Source organism: Mytilus trossulus, chromosome 4, assembly GCF_036588685.1.
Source record: "Mytilus trossulus isolate FHL-02 chromosome 4, PNRI_Mtr1.1.1.hap1, whole genome shotgun sequence".
In the NCBI taxonomy this organism is placed as follows: domain Eukaryota; kingdom Metazoa; phylum Mollusca; class Bivalvia; order Mytilida; family Mytilidae; genus Mytilus; species Mytilus trossulus.
In genome coordinates this window covers 86,930,659-86,942,208 of record NC_086376.1, presented here as the reverse complement: position 1 = coordinate 86,942,208, position 11,550 = coordinate 86,930,659, and the positions used below count along the sequence as shown (strand labels likewise).

General features: G+C 32.4%; 1 long non-coding RNA gene across 1 annotated transcript; it reads right to left on the bottom strand.

Annotated features, from left to right (window-relative positions):
* Positions 1 to 9,467: 9,467 nt before the first annotated feature.
* LOC134714260 (uncharacterized) lies at positions 9,468 to 11,099 on the bottom strand. The gene is made up of 3 exons (XR_010106527.1): positions 10,686 to 11,099; positions 9,788 to 9,893; positions 9,468 to 9,555 (listed from the first exon to the last, which is right to left on the bottom strand). It is a non-coding gene; the product is annotated as an uncharacterized LOC134714260 (long non-coding RNA).
* Positions 11,100 to 11,550: the final 451 nt, after the last annotated feature.

Genomic DNA, 11,550 nt, shown 5'->3' with positions numbered 1-11,550 from the left:
CCATCTTACGGTGTTTATATATCTCAACTTGTACGATTCGATCGTGTATGTAACAATGTTTTAGATTTTAACGAGAGAAATGTATGTATTACTGAAAAATTATTACACCAGGGTTTTCGATATCACAATCTAGTCAAAACATTTACTGAATTTTATCATCGATATCATTCGTAAATATAGCTCAAAATGCAGACTTCTTATACGTTCAGGTATTTCAAATCAAATTTTTATGGAAATATTCTTTATAAAGCACAAAAATGTCAGTCTTCATCCAGAAACTAACAAAACCTTTAAATAGACTTATTAAGAAGAAATATAGTTACGATATTGTTGTCAGGTCATTAAAGATTGCATATTTTGGCGTTAATATTGATTCACTTATAGGGTCCTCGCATCGGAACTAAACACATTTATTCAAAAACCAGTTGTTGGCATGACACGGGTTATGTTCTTCTCATATATGTTATGATGGTATGATACTAAACCCCTACCGGGAAGGATTGTGCCTGATATTCATATAATGAAACCATAATCTTTCAATCAGTTAAATTGAAGTCTGGAGGTGGCATGTCAGTTAACTGCTAGTAGTCTATTGTTATTTATGTATTATTGTCATTTTTTTTGGTTACATCATCTGACATTAGACTCAGACTTCTCTTGAACTGAATTTTAAATGTGCTTATAGTTATGCGTTTACTTTTTTACATTGGCTAGAGGTATGGGGGTGGGGTGTTGAGATCTCATAAACATGTTTAACCCCGCCGCAATTTTGCGCCTGTCCCAAGTTAGGAGCCTCAGGCCTTTGTTAGTCTTGTATCAATTTAGTTTTAGTTTCTTGTGTACAATTTGGAAATTAGTATGGCGTTCATTATCACGGAACTAGTATATATTTTAGGGGACAGCTGACGGACGCCTTCGTGTGCTACATTGAAGACCTGTTGGTGACCTTCTGCTGTTGTTTTTTCTATGATTCGGTTGTTGTCTCTTTAACACATTCCCCATTTCCATACTCAATTTTACCATTGATACAGTATAAGTAGTTATCAAAGGTACCAGGATTTTAACTCAGTACGCCAGACTGTTTACATGTTTTAGCAGGTACAAATACCTAAAACAATTTGATGCATGCTTTCTTGTATGATTTTTTTATTTTAGTTTCTCATATGCTTCGGGGTTTATTAAGACGTTAATTACCGCTGAATTAGTATATATTTTTGTTTTGGGGCCAGCCGAAGGACACCTCCGAGTTCGGCATTTTCTCGCTGCATTGATGGCCTTTAGCTGTTATCTGCTCTTTGGTCGGTTTGTTGTCTCTTTGACACATTCCCCATTTCCATTCTCAATTTTATTTAGGACAATATTGGAGTATCAACACCAGTAGCCTTCTTCATGGTCTACTTTTATACTATGACTGCTATCCTAAGTATTGCATCACTATTTACAACTGCGTGGTGCTTTATTGTAATAAAACTAGGGTGTCCTTGTCTATCTCTCATTGGCATGACTTTGTTGTTTGTACTAGAAGATTCTTATAGATAAGGTAATACACGATTTTCTATGCTTTCATTTTTTATTTTATTTTACATTACGTTGTTTGAACAATAACGCTATCGATCTGCTGCCCTTATTCTACATAAAGTTTCATAATTTGTGTACTCCCTTAATTTCAGTTGCTTATAGAAAATAAGGAATAGTCGATTTCCAACCTTTAATTAGTATTCTTGATTTAAATTCAAATTAACTTACAATGCTGCTTTGTTCTTATCTATCTAATTATATTCTACGCTTGGGATGCTTCTTTAATTTCCCCACCATCCTTACCGCTCCTTAGAGTGAATAGTGATTCCCATATAGAAGTTGTGGAATCAAAAAGTCACAAACAATTATCAAACTAACAGAATTCAATCTAAAAAATACCGTTTGTTGATTGAACGAAATCTGACATTAACATGAAAAAAAAACATTTTCTCAAAGGTCTGGAAGCATTACATTAATTATTAAATTATTTGATTGGAAGTGAATGAGATAGGATGAATTCATACGTTTTGGCGTAAATTGTTATCTGAACGTAAATATGTGAAATACAATTTCAATTATACAGTTCAGAGTTATCTTGCTTTGTATAATTTTAGTTTCTAATATTTTCATTTATTATCAAAATTCATTTCAGGGCATGCACTAATTACTGAGCAAGTATAGAAAAATAGTCAACCTATATCTGCATCTCCTATCCAACAGTAAATGTTCCCAAGCCCCGACTGTGCTGGTCGAACAATTAAGCAGACAAATTCGTTCAAAATGACGATGTAAAAGACGTTTTAAACATTGTATATATGCATGGTAAAGAACATTCGAATCAAATCTTTCAAGCAAAACAAGTGTTATCAGGTTTAAACCTGTGACGTCATAACCTAAAACTTCCATATTAGAAGATAAGAGTGAACAAAGATAAATTTCATCTTGATGTGCATTAAAATATTTCAATGGAGAAAAAATTGTTTGTGTGAGAGTATGTGTGTGTGTGTGTGTTTGACTGATTCATAGTGATTCAACTGCAATTTCCTTTATTCATCTTTGTTTGATGGAGGATCAGTAATTAGGCTCCTACATGTCAATATATAAAAATCCAGCGGCCTCATTTATGCACAAAACAATAAACGAAAATCAATTATGACAGTCTTTGCATGTAAAATTAAGGGGCAATACACATTGTGTGTTGGAGAAAAACAGAAAGCATCATTATAAAAAAAAAACAAAAATTAAACAAAAGACTATATATATACTCCCAAACATTACATTAATGACCAGACCCTTATCAACCTTTAACTCGTAGTGAATGTTCACAGTAAGAACATACATTTATAGATTCACTACTGGTACCCATAGGGTGACGAGACTAATACATGAAAAGTTATGAACCAAATTGGTAAAGGTTGGAATTGTGGCTACAACCGATAGAACATTTCAATGTTAAGTTGTATTCTAAAATAACCACGTGTGGCGTTCGAAACCTTTACAAGATATGACTTCAAGAAGCATATAAGATATTATGGTTCATTTTTTTTTATTGCATGCAGCGATCAATTTCCAAGGAAATTTATGAAATTAACTCATGGAATATTTTATTAACGTAAGATGGATGCTCGATATGATGCTGCTACATAAATATCGTAATTTGAAAATAAAGAGTTCCCAATTTAGAATTTGATCATGTTTTATTTCCAATTGATTTTAAAGCTCTGTTCCCAGCCATCATTATATTATTCATAAACAATAATAACATGGACCTACATATAAAACGTTGAACGGTTCAAAAGAACACGTTAACCACCACTGAAAAAGGATTATGCATAAACAAACATTGTTTAGTGACCAGCTGAAGGACGCCTTCGGGTGCGGGAGTTTCTCGCTACATTGAAGACCCGCTGCAGTGGCCTTCGATTTTTGTCTGCTCTATGGTCGAGTTGTTGTCTCTGTGTGACACATTCCCCATTTACATTCTCAATTTTAGACGTACAAACAAACACTGTCCAGATAGCCCGACTTACAATTTTGGTTGATGCACAAGATATGGAGAAGGGTGGGGTTTAACCAACATGAAATGCACACAGACCGCTTCATTTGCTTATATAGACTGTTAGGATGACCACTTTCGAGATCAAAGCAATAAAAGACGACAAATTTGGAAAACAGGACCAAGATTAGTTTGCTTCTATTAAAAGCTATACGAGGCAGCTACATAAAACACAATATGGAATTTTACTAATCCCGTAGCTTCAATAGAACCCCCTATGTAATTTACTGACTCCATGGTTTCGCTCGAACCCTATATTTAAAATACTGACCACATGGCTTTTCTCGAATCCCATTTTGAATTTGCTAACCCCATGGTTTTGCTCAACTCCTTTATTTGAAATACTGACCCCATGGCTTCTCTCGAATTCCATTTTGAATTTACTGACCCCATATATGTCGTATAATTATGTAATTAGCACATATTTGCTCTCAGCCTTATTAATTTACTGACCCATATATATTGCATGAGGACTGACTAGTACACTATGTAACTAATAATTGCCATTTCAATGGACATTATAACTTAATCAGATGAGCCTCTGGTTTATTTATCGAAGGTATTGATATTTATGCTAAATCATGTAAACCCATATTAGTTTCATATGATTTCAGCAAAGTATCCCTATCAACTTTAGCCGTCTGTAAAATCCATCAGAATTAGTTGTTATTTTCGATTGAAAGTTGCCTTATGAGATCACTCATACATAAAAACGGTTATAAAGATAAATGTTTGAAAATATTACACAGAGCTAAAACTATGATTCCAAATTAGTGTCACAACAAACGACGCCTCTTTTGAATTGAAATTTACTGGAATTGCTGCAATTTCTTTAAGAGAAATGTTGCATTTAAGTAAAGAAATAAATGTTGCAATAAATAAAAATTGGTAATGGAAACCCGACCTTTAAATCAGTTTAAATTATAGAATGTATTAAAACGTATATTATCATGTCTAGTATCTTAGAGCGAAGGTCTGATAATATGATTTTATCGAAAATATCGGAGGGGAATCAAATTAATTGATGATTATTAAAAATGATAAATTCACTATATTTTTGCTAAAGATAGAAAAAAAAACTTCTTCAGTTTTAGTTATTTGAAACACTAGAATGCGGTCAGACACGTTCGAGGAGATGTTAATTCCTTAAAGTTTCCGTTTGACGCTCAGAATTATAATTTGTGTGTTAGTATTCATTAGGAGTATATGAATAGGCTTGTTTTGGGTATATTGTGCCAGAAAAATAATTTAATTATATTCATTTTCGTATGGAATTTAGTTTATTCGTAGAACATTACCACGAAGAACAGAAAAATGAAAGCAGAATCAGAACATTAAACCATGTTTGAAAAGTGCCAACAATATGAATAATGCATGTAAATATATACATTGGTAGGTTCGATATTTTCAAACCTGCTTTCGTTGTATCATCACACATCAACTTTCATATCATTTCGCCAAGGAAATACTGAGTAAAGTAAACTCAGCCATTTCTCAATGTGTGCTCTTTGTGCATTTGCATGAATATGGTTTGGTAACAAAATAAAAATCGCGGTTATAGTTTTTCTTTGTAAGCAATATAATAGTAAATAGTACGTATCAGAAGAATTTATTTCCTTATTTCTTGGCGTCGTCTAATTTTAGAACACAAAGTACAGTATTTCCGTTAGAAATCTATTTCGACGGATCTTTCAAAAATGAGTTAACAGTAAACACACATTAGTATGTATGTGTTGAAAAATAAACACGAACAATTATAACGTGAGAGAGATACAATCTTTCACGACACGAATAACAAACACCTCCTGTTTGTTATAGGCAATCTGCTACCACCAAGACATTCATTTACAACTGTCCTAATAGTTTATATATGTGGCGAGAAAACTATCTGTCAACGGTTGCGATCTGTTTCACTTTCTTTTTTTCACGTGTAGTTTATGTACTGTATTGATGCATCGATAAAGTTTGTCCTCCATCAGAAGACTAAGAACAACAAAAACCGTGTTTAATGTAGAATGAACATCCTATACTACTGATAGTTATAATAAAAAAAATAAAAATTATAATAATCATAATAATCATAATAATCATAATAATCATAATAAAATGATAATAATTGGAGGAGGAAGAGGAGATGATGATGAGATGATGATGATAAAACCATGATCGCCGTCAAATTACTACCAGGAATTAGAACTTTATATAATCAGAGCTGGATTAGAACTAAAGTACTTTAAATGGAGTTTTGAGACTTGTTGATTTTACCATACAAACTGTTTCCTTTCAAATCTTTTGGCTTCATGCCATTACAAATGTATTCAGAAAAGAGCTTGAGAAAAGTAATGACGGTGTCTGTTATTTTTGTCTGCACTTTCGCTGTCCTGTTGTAATAATACGACTAATTCTAACGACAATCGATCACAGATGACTTCTAAATACATTATATAATCTTCTTATTTGCTTTTCTCCGCAGAATTTAAAAGTATACTTTCACAATGTTTTCCATGATCTGTACACCAGGGAAGCCAAACGACAGCTCCTATTAATAAGGATGAAATACTAAACTTAAACTTTCTCTTTTTATATATGTCACCGCAATATAAACACGACGTGTTCAACATTTCTGAATGATCAGTATGAAGTTTCTTATAAATGTATAAAAATAGTCAGACCTGAAATTCTGAAAAGAAATCATATTTGGAGTTGCCTTAAATTCATCCCTAGAATATTATATGTGAAATCTTCATTGTGCAGTGTCTGTATTATCTTCCTTCTTTCGTGTACATAACCATCACTATAATGTATACTTCAACTCTGGTATTTATTTGTATATGTGCTAATGTTCTCTGGTTAATATTAAAATATCTTTTGGTTTGGTTGTTACAATTTATAAATGCCTTTTCCTGTTTTTGGTTAACCATAGGTTTACTGGAGTTTTGAAATATTGTGATATTTGTAGAGCAGGCCATTTAATCTGGACATCTTGTTACTTTTTAAAACCCTAATGTGACATAATGTGTGTTTTTGCATCTTCATTTATCCATATGTCATGTTTCTTGACTGTACATGAGCTAACGATGTACGCTTGACTGTGTTCGTGCAGGTCAGCTCTTCTTCACGTCCATCTTCAAACTAACTTTTACGTATTACATTTGCTTTAATCCTTTATCATTACGCTGTGCGACATGGATTATTGTTCAGGCACCTAAAGTTAAGGAACAAGTAACCAATCGTTGAATCATCCACCTAAATCATGACGGAATTCTTTCAAATCAGATTTATAACTCTTTAAGACGTTCGATGAGAGGATCATATAATCGTGATTTGGAGATATTTTGTACGCTATTGATGGTCGAGATGGACGGAATGTATGAACATTTTCCCTATTTCATCCAATGTACGTGTTGGTAGATTTCAAGTCCATCTGCCCATAAAGCAACCAGGGGAACAAAGTTTAGACTACTTAGTATGAAGCAAATTTCTAACAACGAACTTAATTCATACAATTTTGCGGAGCTGAAACTCAATTATCACAGCTGGATTGAAAGTTTTTCAAATTTGGAACGATAGACAAAATTTGACAAACTAAATTTGTATTTCATTAGTTATTCACGCCATTGTGTCAATGTACAATGTAGTTGAATCAATTGAAAATACACATTCCCTGTTTAGTTGTATAGTTCAGTAAGATGTTCGCCAAGAAAATCAAACTAAAACAGATTTGATTTTCCTCTATTAAAATGATTCACTAGATATCATGAAGAGTCAATTGCTGTATACAAATAAATCTTTCAAAAAACAATTTGTTAATCTCTGCAATGATAAAGACACAGTGATATGTATGTAGAACCGTACATCACATTGCATCAGAGGATTTTGTTGTTAAAGAATGAAACTATTGTTTTTTATATGCTTTTTATGTCGAGGTATTGTTTAAAGTCATAAGAGTGACCGGAGAAAATCACAAGTTTACACATCAAATGCTGATGATAAAAGGAAGTGACCACAATGCACTTACACATGAACTCGTGCTGACCCGCAAGGCCATTGACCAATAAGAATGATGATATCCAATCATGCATTGGTCATAAATGAAATTTCTCTGCACGTGAAAACAAGTTATTTAATTTCAACAATTTATCGTTTAATTAAGTAGAACACCCTGACCCTTTGACCAGACTAGAGACATCATACATTTACATTATTAATAGCTCACTCTTTTATTTAAGTCGGTAAGTAATAACCAAATAAAACAGAATTATCTTCTCTGCTTTCTTAAATTATTTAATTGGCTTAATTTTCAATTAGTAAATAAAATTGGTTATTTTAAGATCATCCATGCGTATTGCAATCACCGGATCTTTTAACGACATTGGTTACACTGAGGTCACTTTGCATACGGAAAATATGTCGGAGGAATTGCTCCCTAAAGGAAGCAATTAAAATAAAGTAAACATCTTCTACAAATGAATAAATTAAAGAATTTTCTTCAGAAAAATGTATATGTACATAAGTTTTATAATGAAAACTATCCATTGAGTTATAAAAAACATATGCATTTGGACCCCTTAAGGAGTTATTGCCCTTTATAGTCATTTTATTTTTACAATTTTCATAAATTTGGTTCCACTGTAACTAATTGGCCAAGTTCATTTTAGATAGAGATAACTGTAAGTAGCAAGAAATTTCAGCAAAGTCTACAAACACATCACCATCACCAAAACACAATTTTATCATGACTCCATCTGTGTCCTTTGTTAAATCTGCACATAGACCAAGGTGAGCGATACAGGCTTAATATAGCCTCTAGTTTAGTTTACGTATAACAATTTCAATCCTTCGTTGTCTTGATATCAAAGAGTAAAGATAATACAAAATGCATTTAATTTTAGATATTTGGGATGTCATCAGAATATTTTCCCACCAGAAGTTCAAAGTTCTAGTAAACTATTTTGGTAATGATGTTATTGGAAGATATTCGTATTACGTTTGATATGAAGCGTAATGACATGACTAAATCCGGTAAAAAATGCGTCGTAATTTCAAAACATTGCCTTTTCAATTTCACTGTGACTAGGATAATAGGTACACTGTAAATCTAAGTGTTAATAAATAGAACACTGCTTGAACGCTTTTTTGTAACACTTTTTGAACGTGTAATGGCGTTCCAAATGTTTACACTAGTGTTCATCAATTGAATGTGTGGTGTTCAGTTTTTAATGCCTTTGTGTTTCATTTTTGAACACTTGATGTTAAAGACCTTAACATTAGTGTTCAACGATTGAACGTGTCCGAATGTTCAAAACCTTAATACGTCGACGCGTTCAACAGCCATGTAACACTTTTTGAACACAGCGAACATGTTCAAAAAGCAAAATGTTAAGATTCAGAACACCAGACGTTAACATTCAGAACAGTTGACATAGGTGTTCAAATTGATGGTGTTCAAATGTGGAACACGTTCTATTGTTAAGCGTACATAATTTTCCATAAGTACTAAACTTAATTAAACTGTTATAAAAACTATATTGAATCAGGCAAAATACAAAAATAAAACATATTTCAACAAGTAATTCTTTATATAATCAAATGAGCATATATGTAAGAAAAGTGCACAAGAATACCTTATGATATCACAAGTAACAGTCAGTGAAATCACATACATAATGTTTTTAAACCGACTTAAATATATCACAAATAATAATTTTTTTCTACATGACAAGATATAGTTGCTACATCATGTGTATCCTAACCAAAAAAGCATGTCAATGTGATAAGTAGATAGTTTATGATATAGATATTTGTCACAATGAAAGTTTAAAAGTTTGCAAATTCCAACACTTCTTGTACGATCACATAAGATGTACGCTCAACTTTTCAGTGCATCTTCACAGCTGTCAACTGGGTGGCATTTTATGTGTTATCATCAACTTCCAATGTCAAATCCTCCACAACAAGTAATCTCTACGAGCCTATATATCCTGCAAAAAAAAATTTAAAATTAATAGAAGAGAGTTTTTCATAAAGCATCAAATTATGCAAAAGTTGTTATGCTTTAATTTCGATATATACTAGAGTATAAAATGATATTCTATGGCAGTGAAATGCAAATATTGACATTATAAGTTGCATAAGTCGATTTCTTGACCTAAGGTATACAGATATAGAAATAATACACCTACATAAGCTATTTATATACATATATTGTCATACCGTTTTGACAGCTTTCTTTTTTCCAACACTTTATAGCATGCAGAAATGACCTTCGTGGGCTTATTTGCTACCGGTTTCTAATTCAAACATTCCAATCTAACGATTCCTGCAAATAAAAAAAAAAGCATTTTCTAAGTCAAAAATGGTGTTCCATATGTTTACACTAGTGTTCATCAATTGAATGTGTGGTGTTCGTTTTTTAATGCCTTTGTGTTTCACATTTGAACACTTGATGTTAGAGTTATTTAACACTTATTGTTCATCAATTGAATATGTGGTGTTCAGTTCCCGAGGTTCAGTTTTTAATGCCTTTGTGTGCCATTTTTGAATGTGTGGTGTTCAGTTTTTAATGCCTTTGTGTGCCATTTTTGAACGCTTGATGTTAGAGTTCTTAACACTTTGTGTTCATCAATTGAATGTGGGGTGTTCATTTTTTAATGCCTTCGAGTTCCACTTTTGAACACGTGATGTTAGAGTTATTTAACACTTGGTGTTCATCAATTGAATATGTGGTGTTCAGTTTTTAATGCCTTTGTGTGCCATTTTTGAATGTGTGGTGTTCAGTTTTTAATGCCTTTGTGTTTCATTTTTGAACACTTGATGTTAGAGTTCTTAACACTTAGTGTTCAGCTTATATACGTGGATGTCAAAATCATCATTTATTCTATATAACAGACAGACGATCACAGACTGGTTATTCAGCAGTTTAGAAAATCATCAGAACAAAGCTGACAGTTATTTACGTTAATACTGTTCTTTAATTCGTCTTTTATGTTGAATATTAAAAATTTGGATATAACAGTTATGAATATTTGACAAATATATATCTGACACGAGAATACAACAAGGAAGCCAGCCATCGAACTACCTATGGAGATTATCCTAACTTGTTACTCACTTCTTTCGTGTTCATGTGAGATAGAAGTCCCTTCTCCAGTTCTCTTCCTTATGTGTATCCTTTCTTCGTTTAACCGCCTAAATCACCAGCCGATATCTGTTTCCGGTATTTGGTACCCTGGTATATTTTTTTTAACGCGAGGTGTTCAAAATTTCGAGCGATTGGAACACTGATTGAACATGTAATGTTAATAAACTGAACGGATCATGAAATAAGATAAACATCGACATATTTTTATTACGATATTATCATAACAGGCCTCATTGATATGCATAATTATGTCACTTAAGTAAAACTATTAATAATAATAAAATAAGTTCATAAACTATACATTTGCCAGCTTGGAAGTTTAATATTTCACAATTACTAAATTATTTGTCAAAAAATCACAAGATCATCATCCTGCGTGTACTTTCATATTTTCAAATGAATTTCTTTGTAAATTTGCCAATTAGAAGGATAGAAAATTGGACAAACAACTATCCTCTTTTTTAGATCAGAATTTGAACACCGGAGTACACTTTGTCTGAACACACATGTTAATATTTTTAACACAAACGTTAAAAACTTTGAACACGTCTCTAAGCATGAACATATGCCATTAAGATATTGAACATTCGGTGTACAAATTTTGAACGCGTCCGGACGCGTCAGGCGTCAGGCAGATTTACAGTGTAGACTCTCGGCAATAACATAATTACCCCATCTCTAACAGTAAATTAACATGTGATAATTACAACATGTATTTGAATAGGTTTCTGGCATGGAATACACCAGACTAACTTTTACTGAAGATTATTCATGCTTAGTACATCCGTAAAGATTATTTTTTATAATGACTATTTATAAGGTTTTACCAAATTGT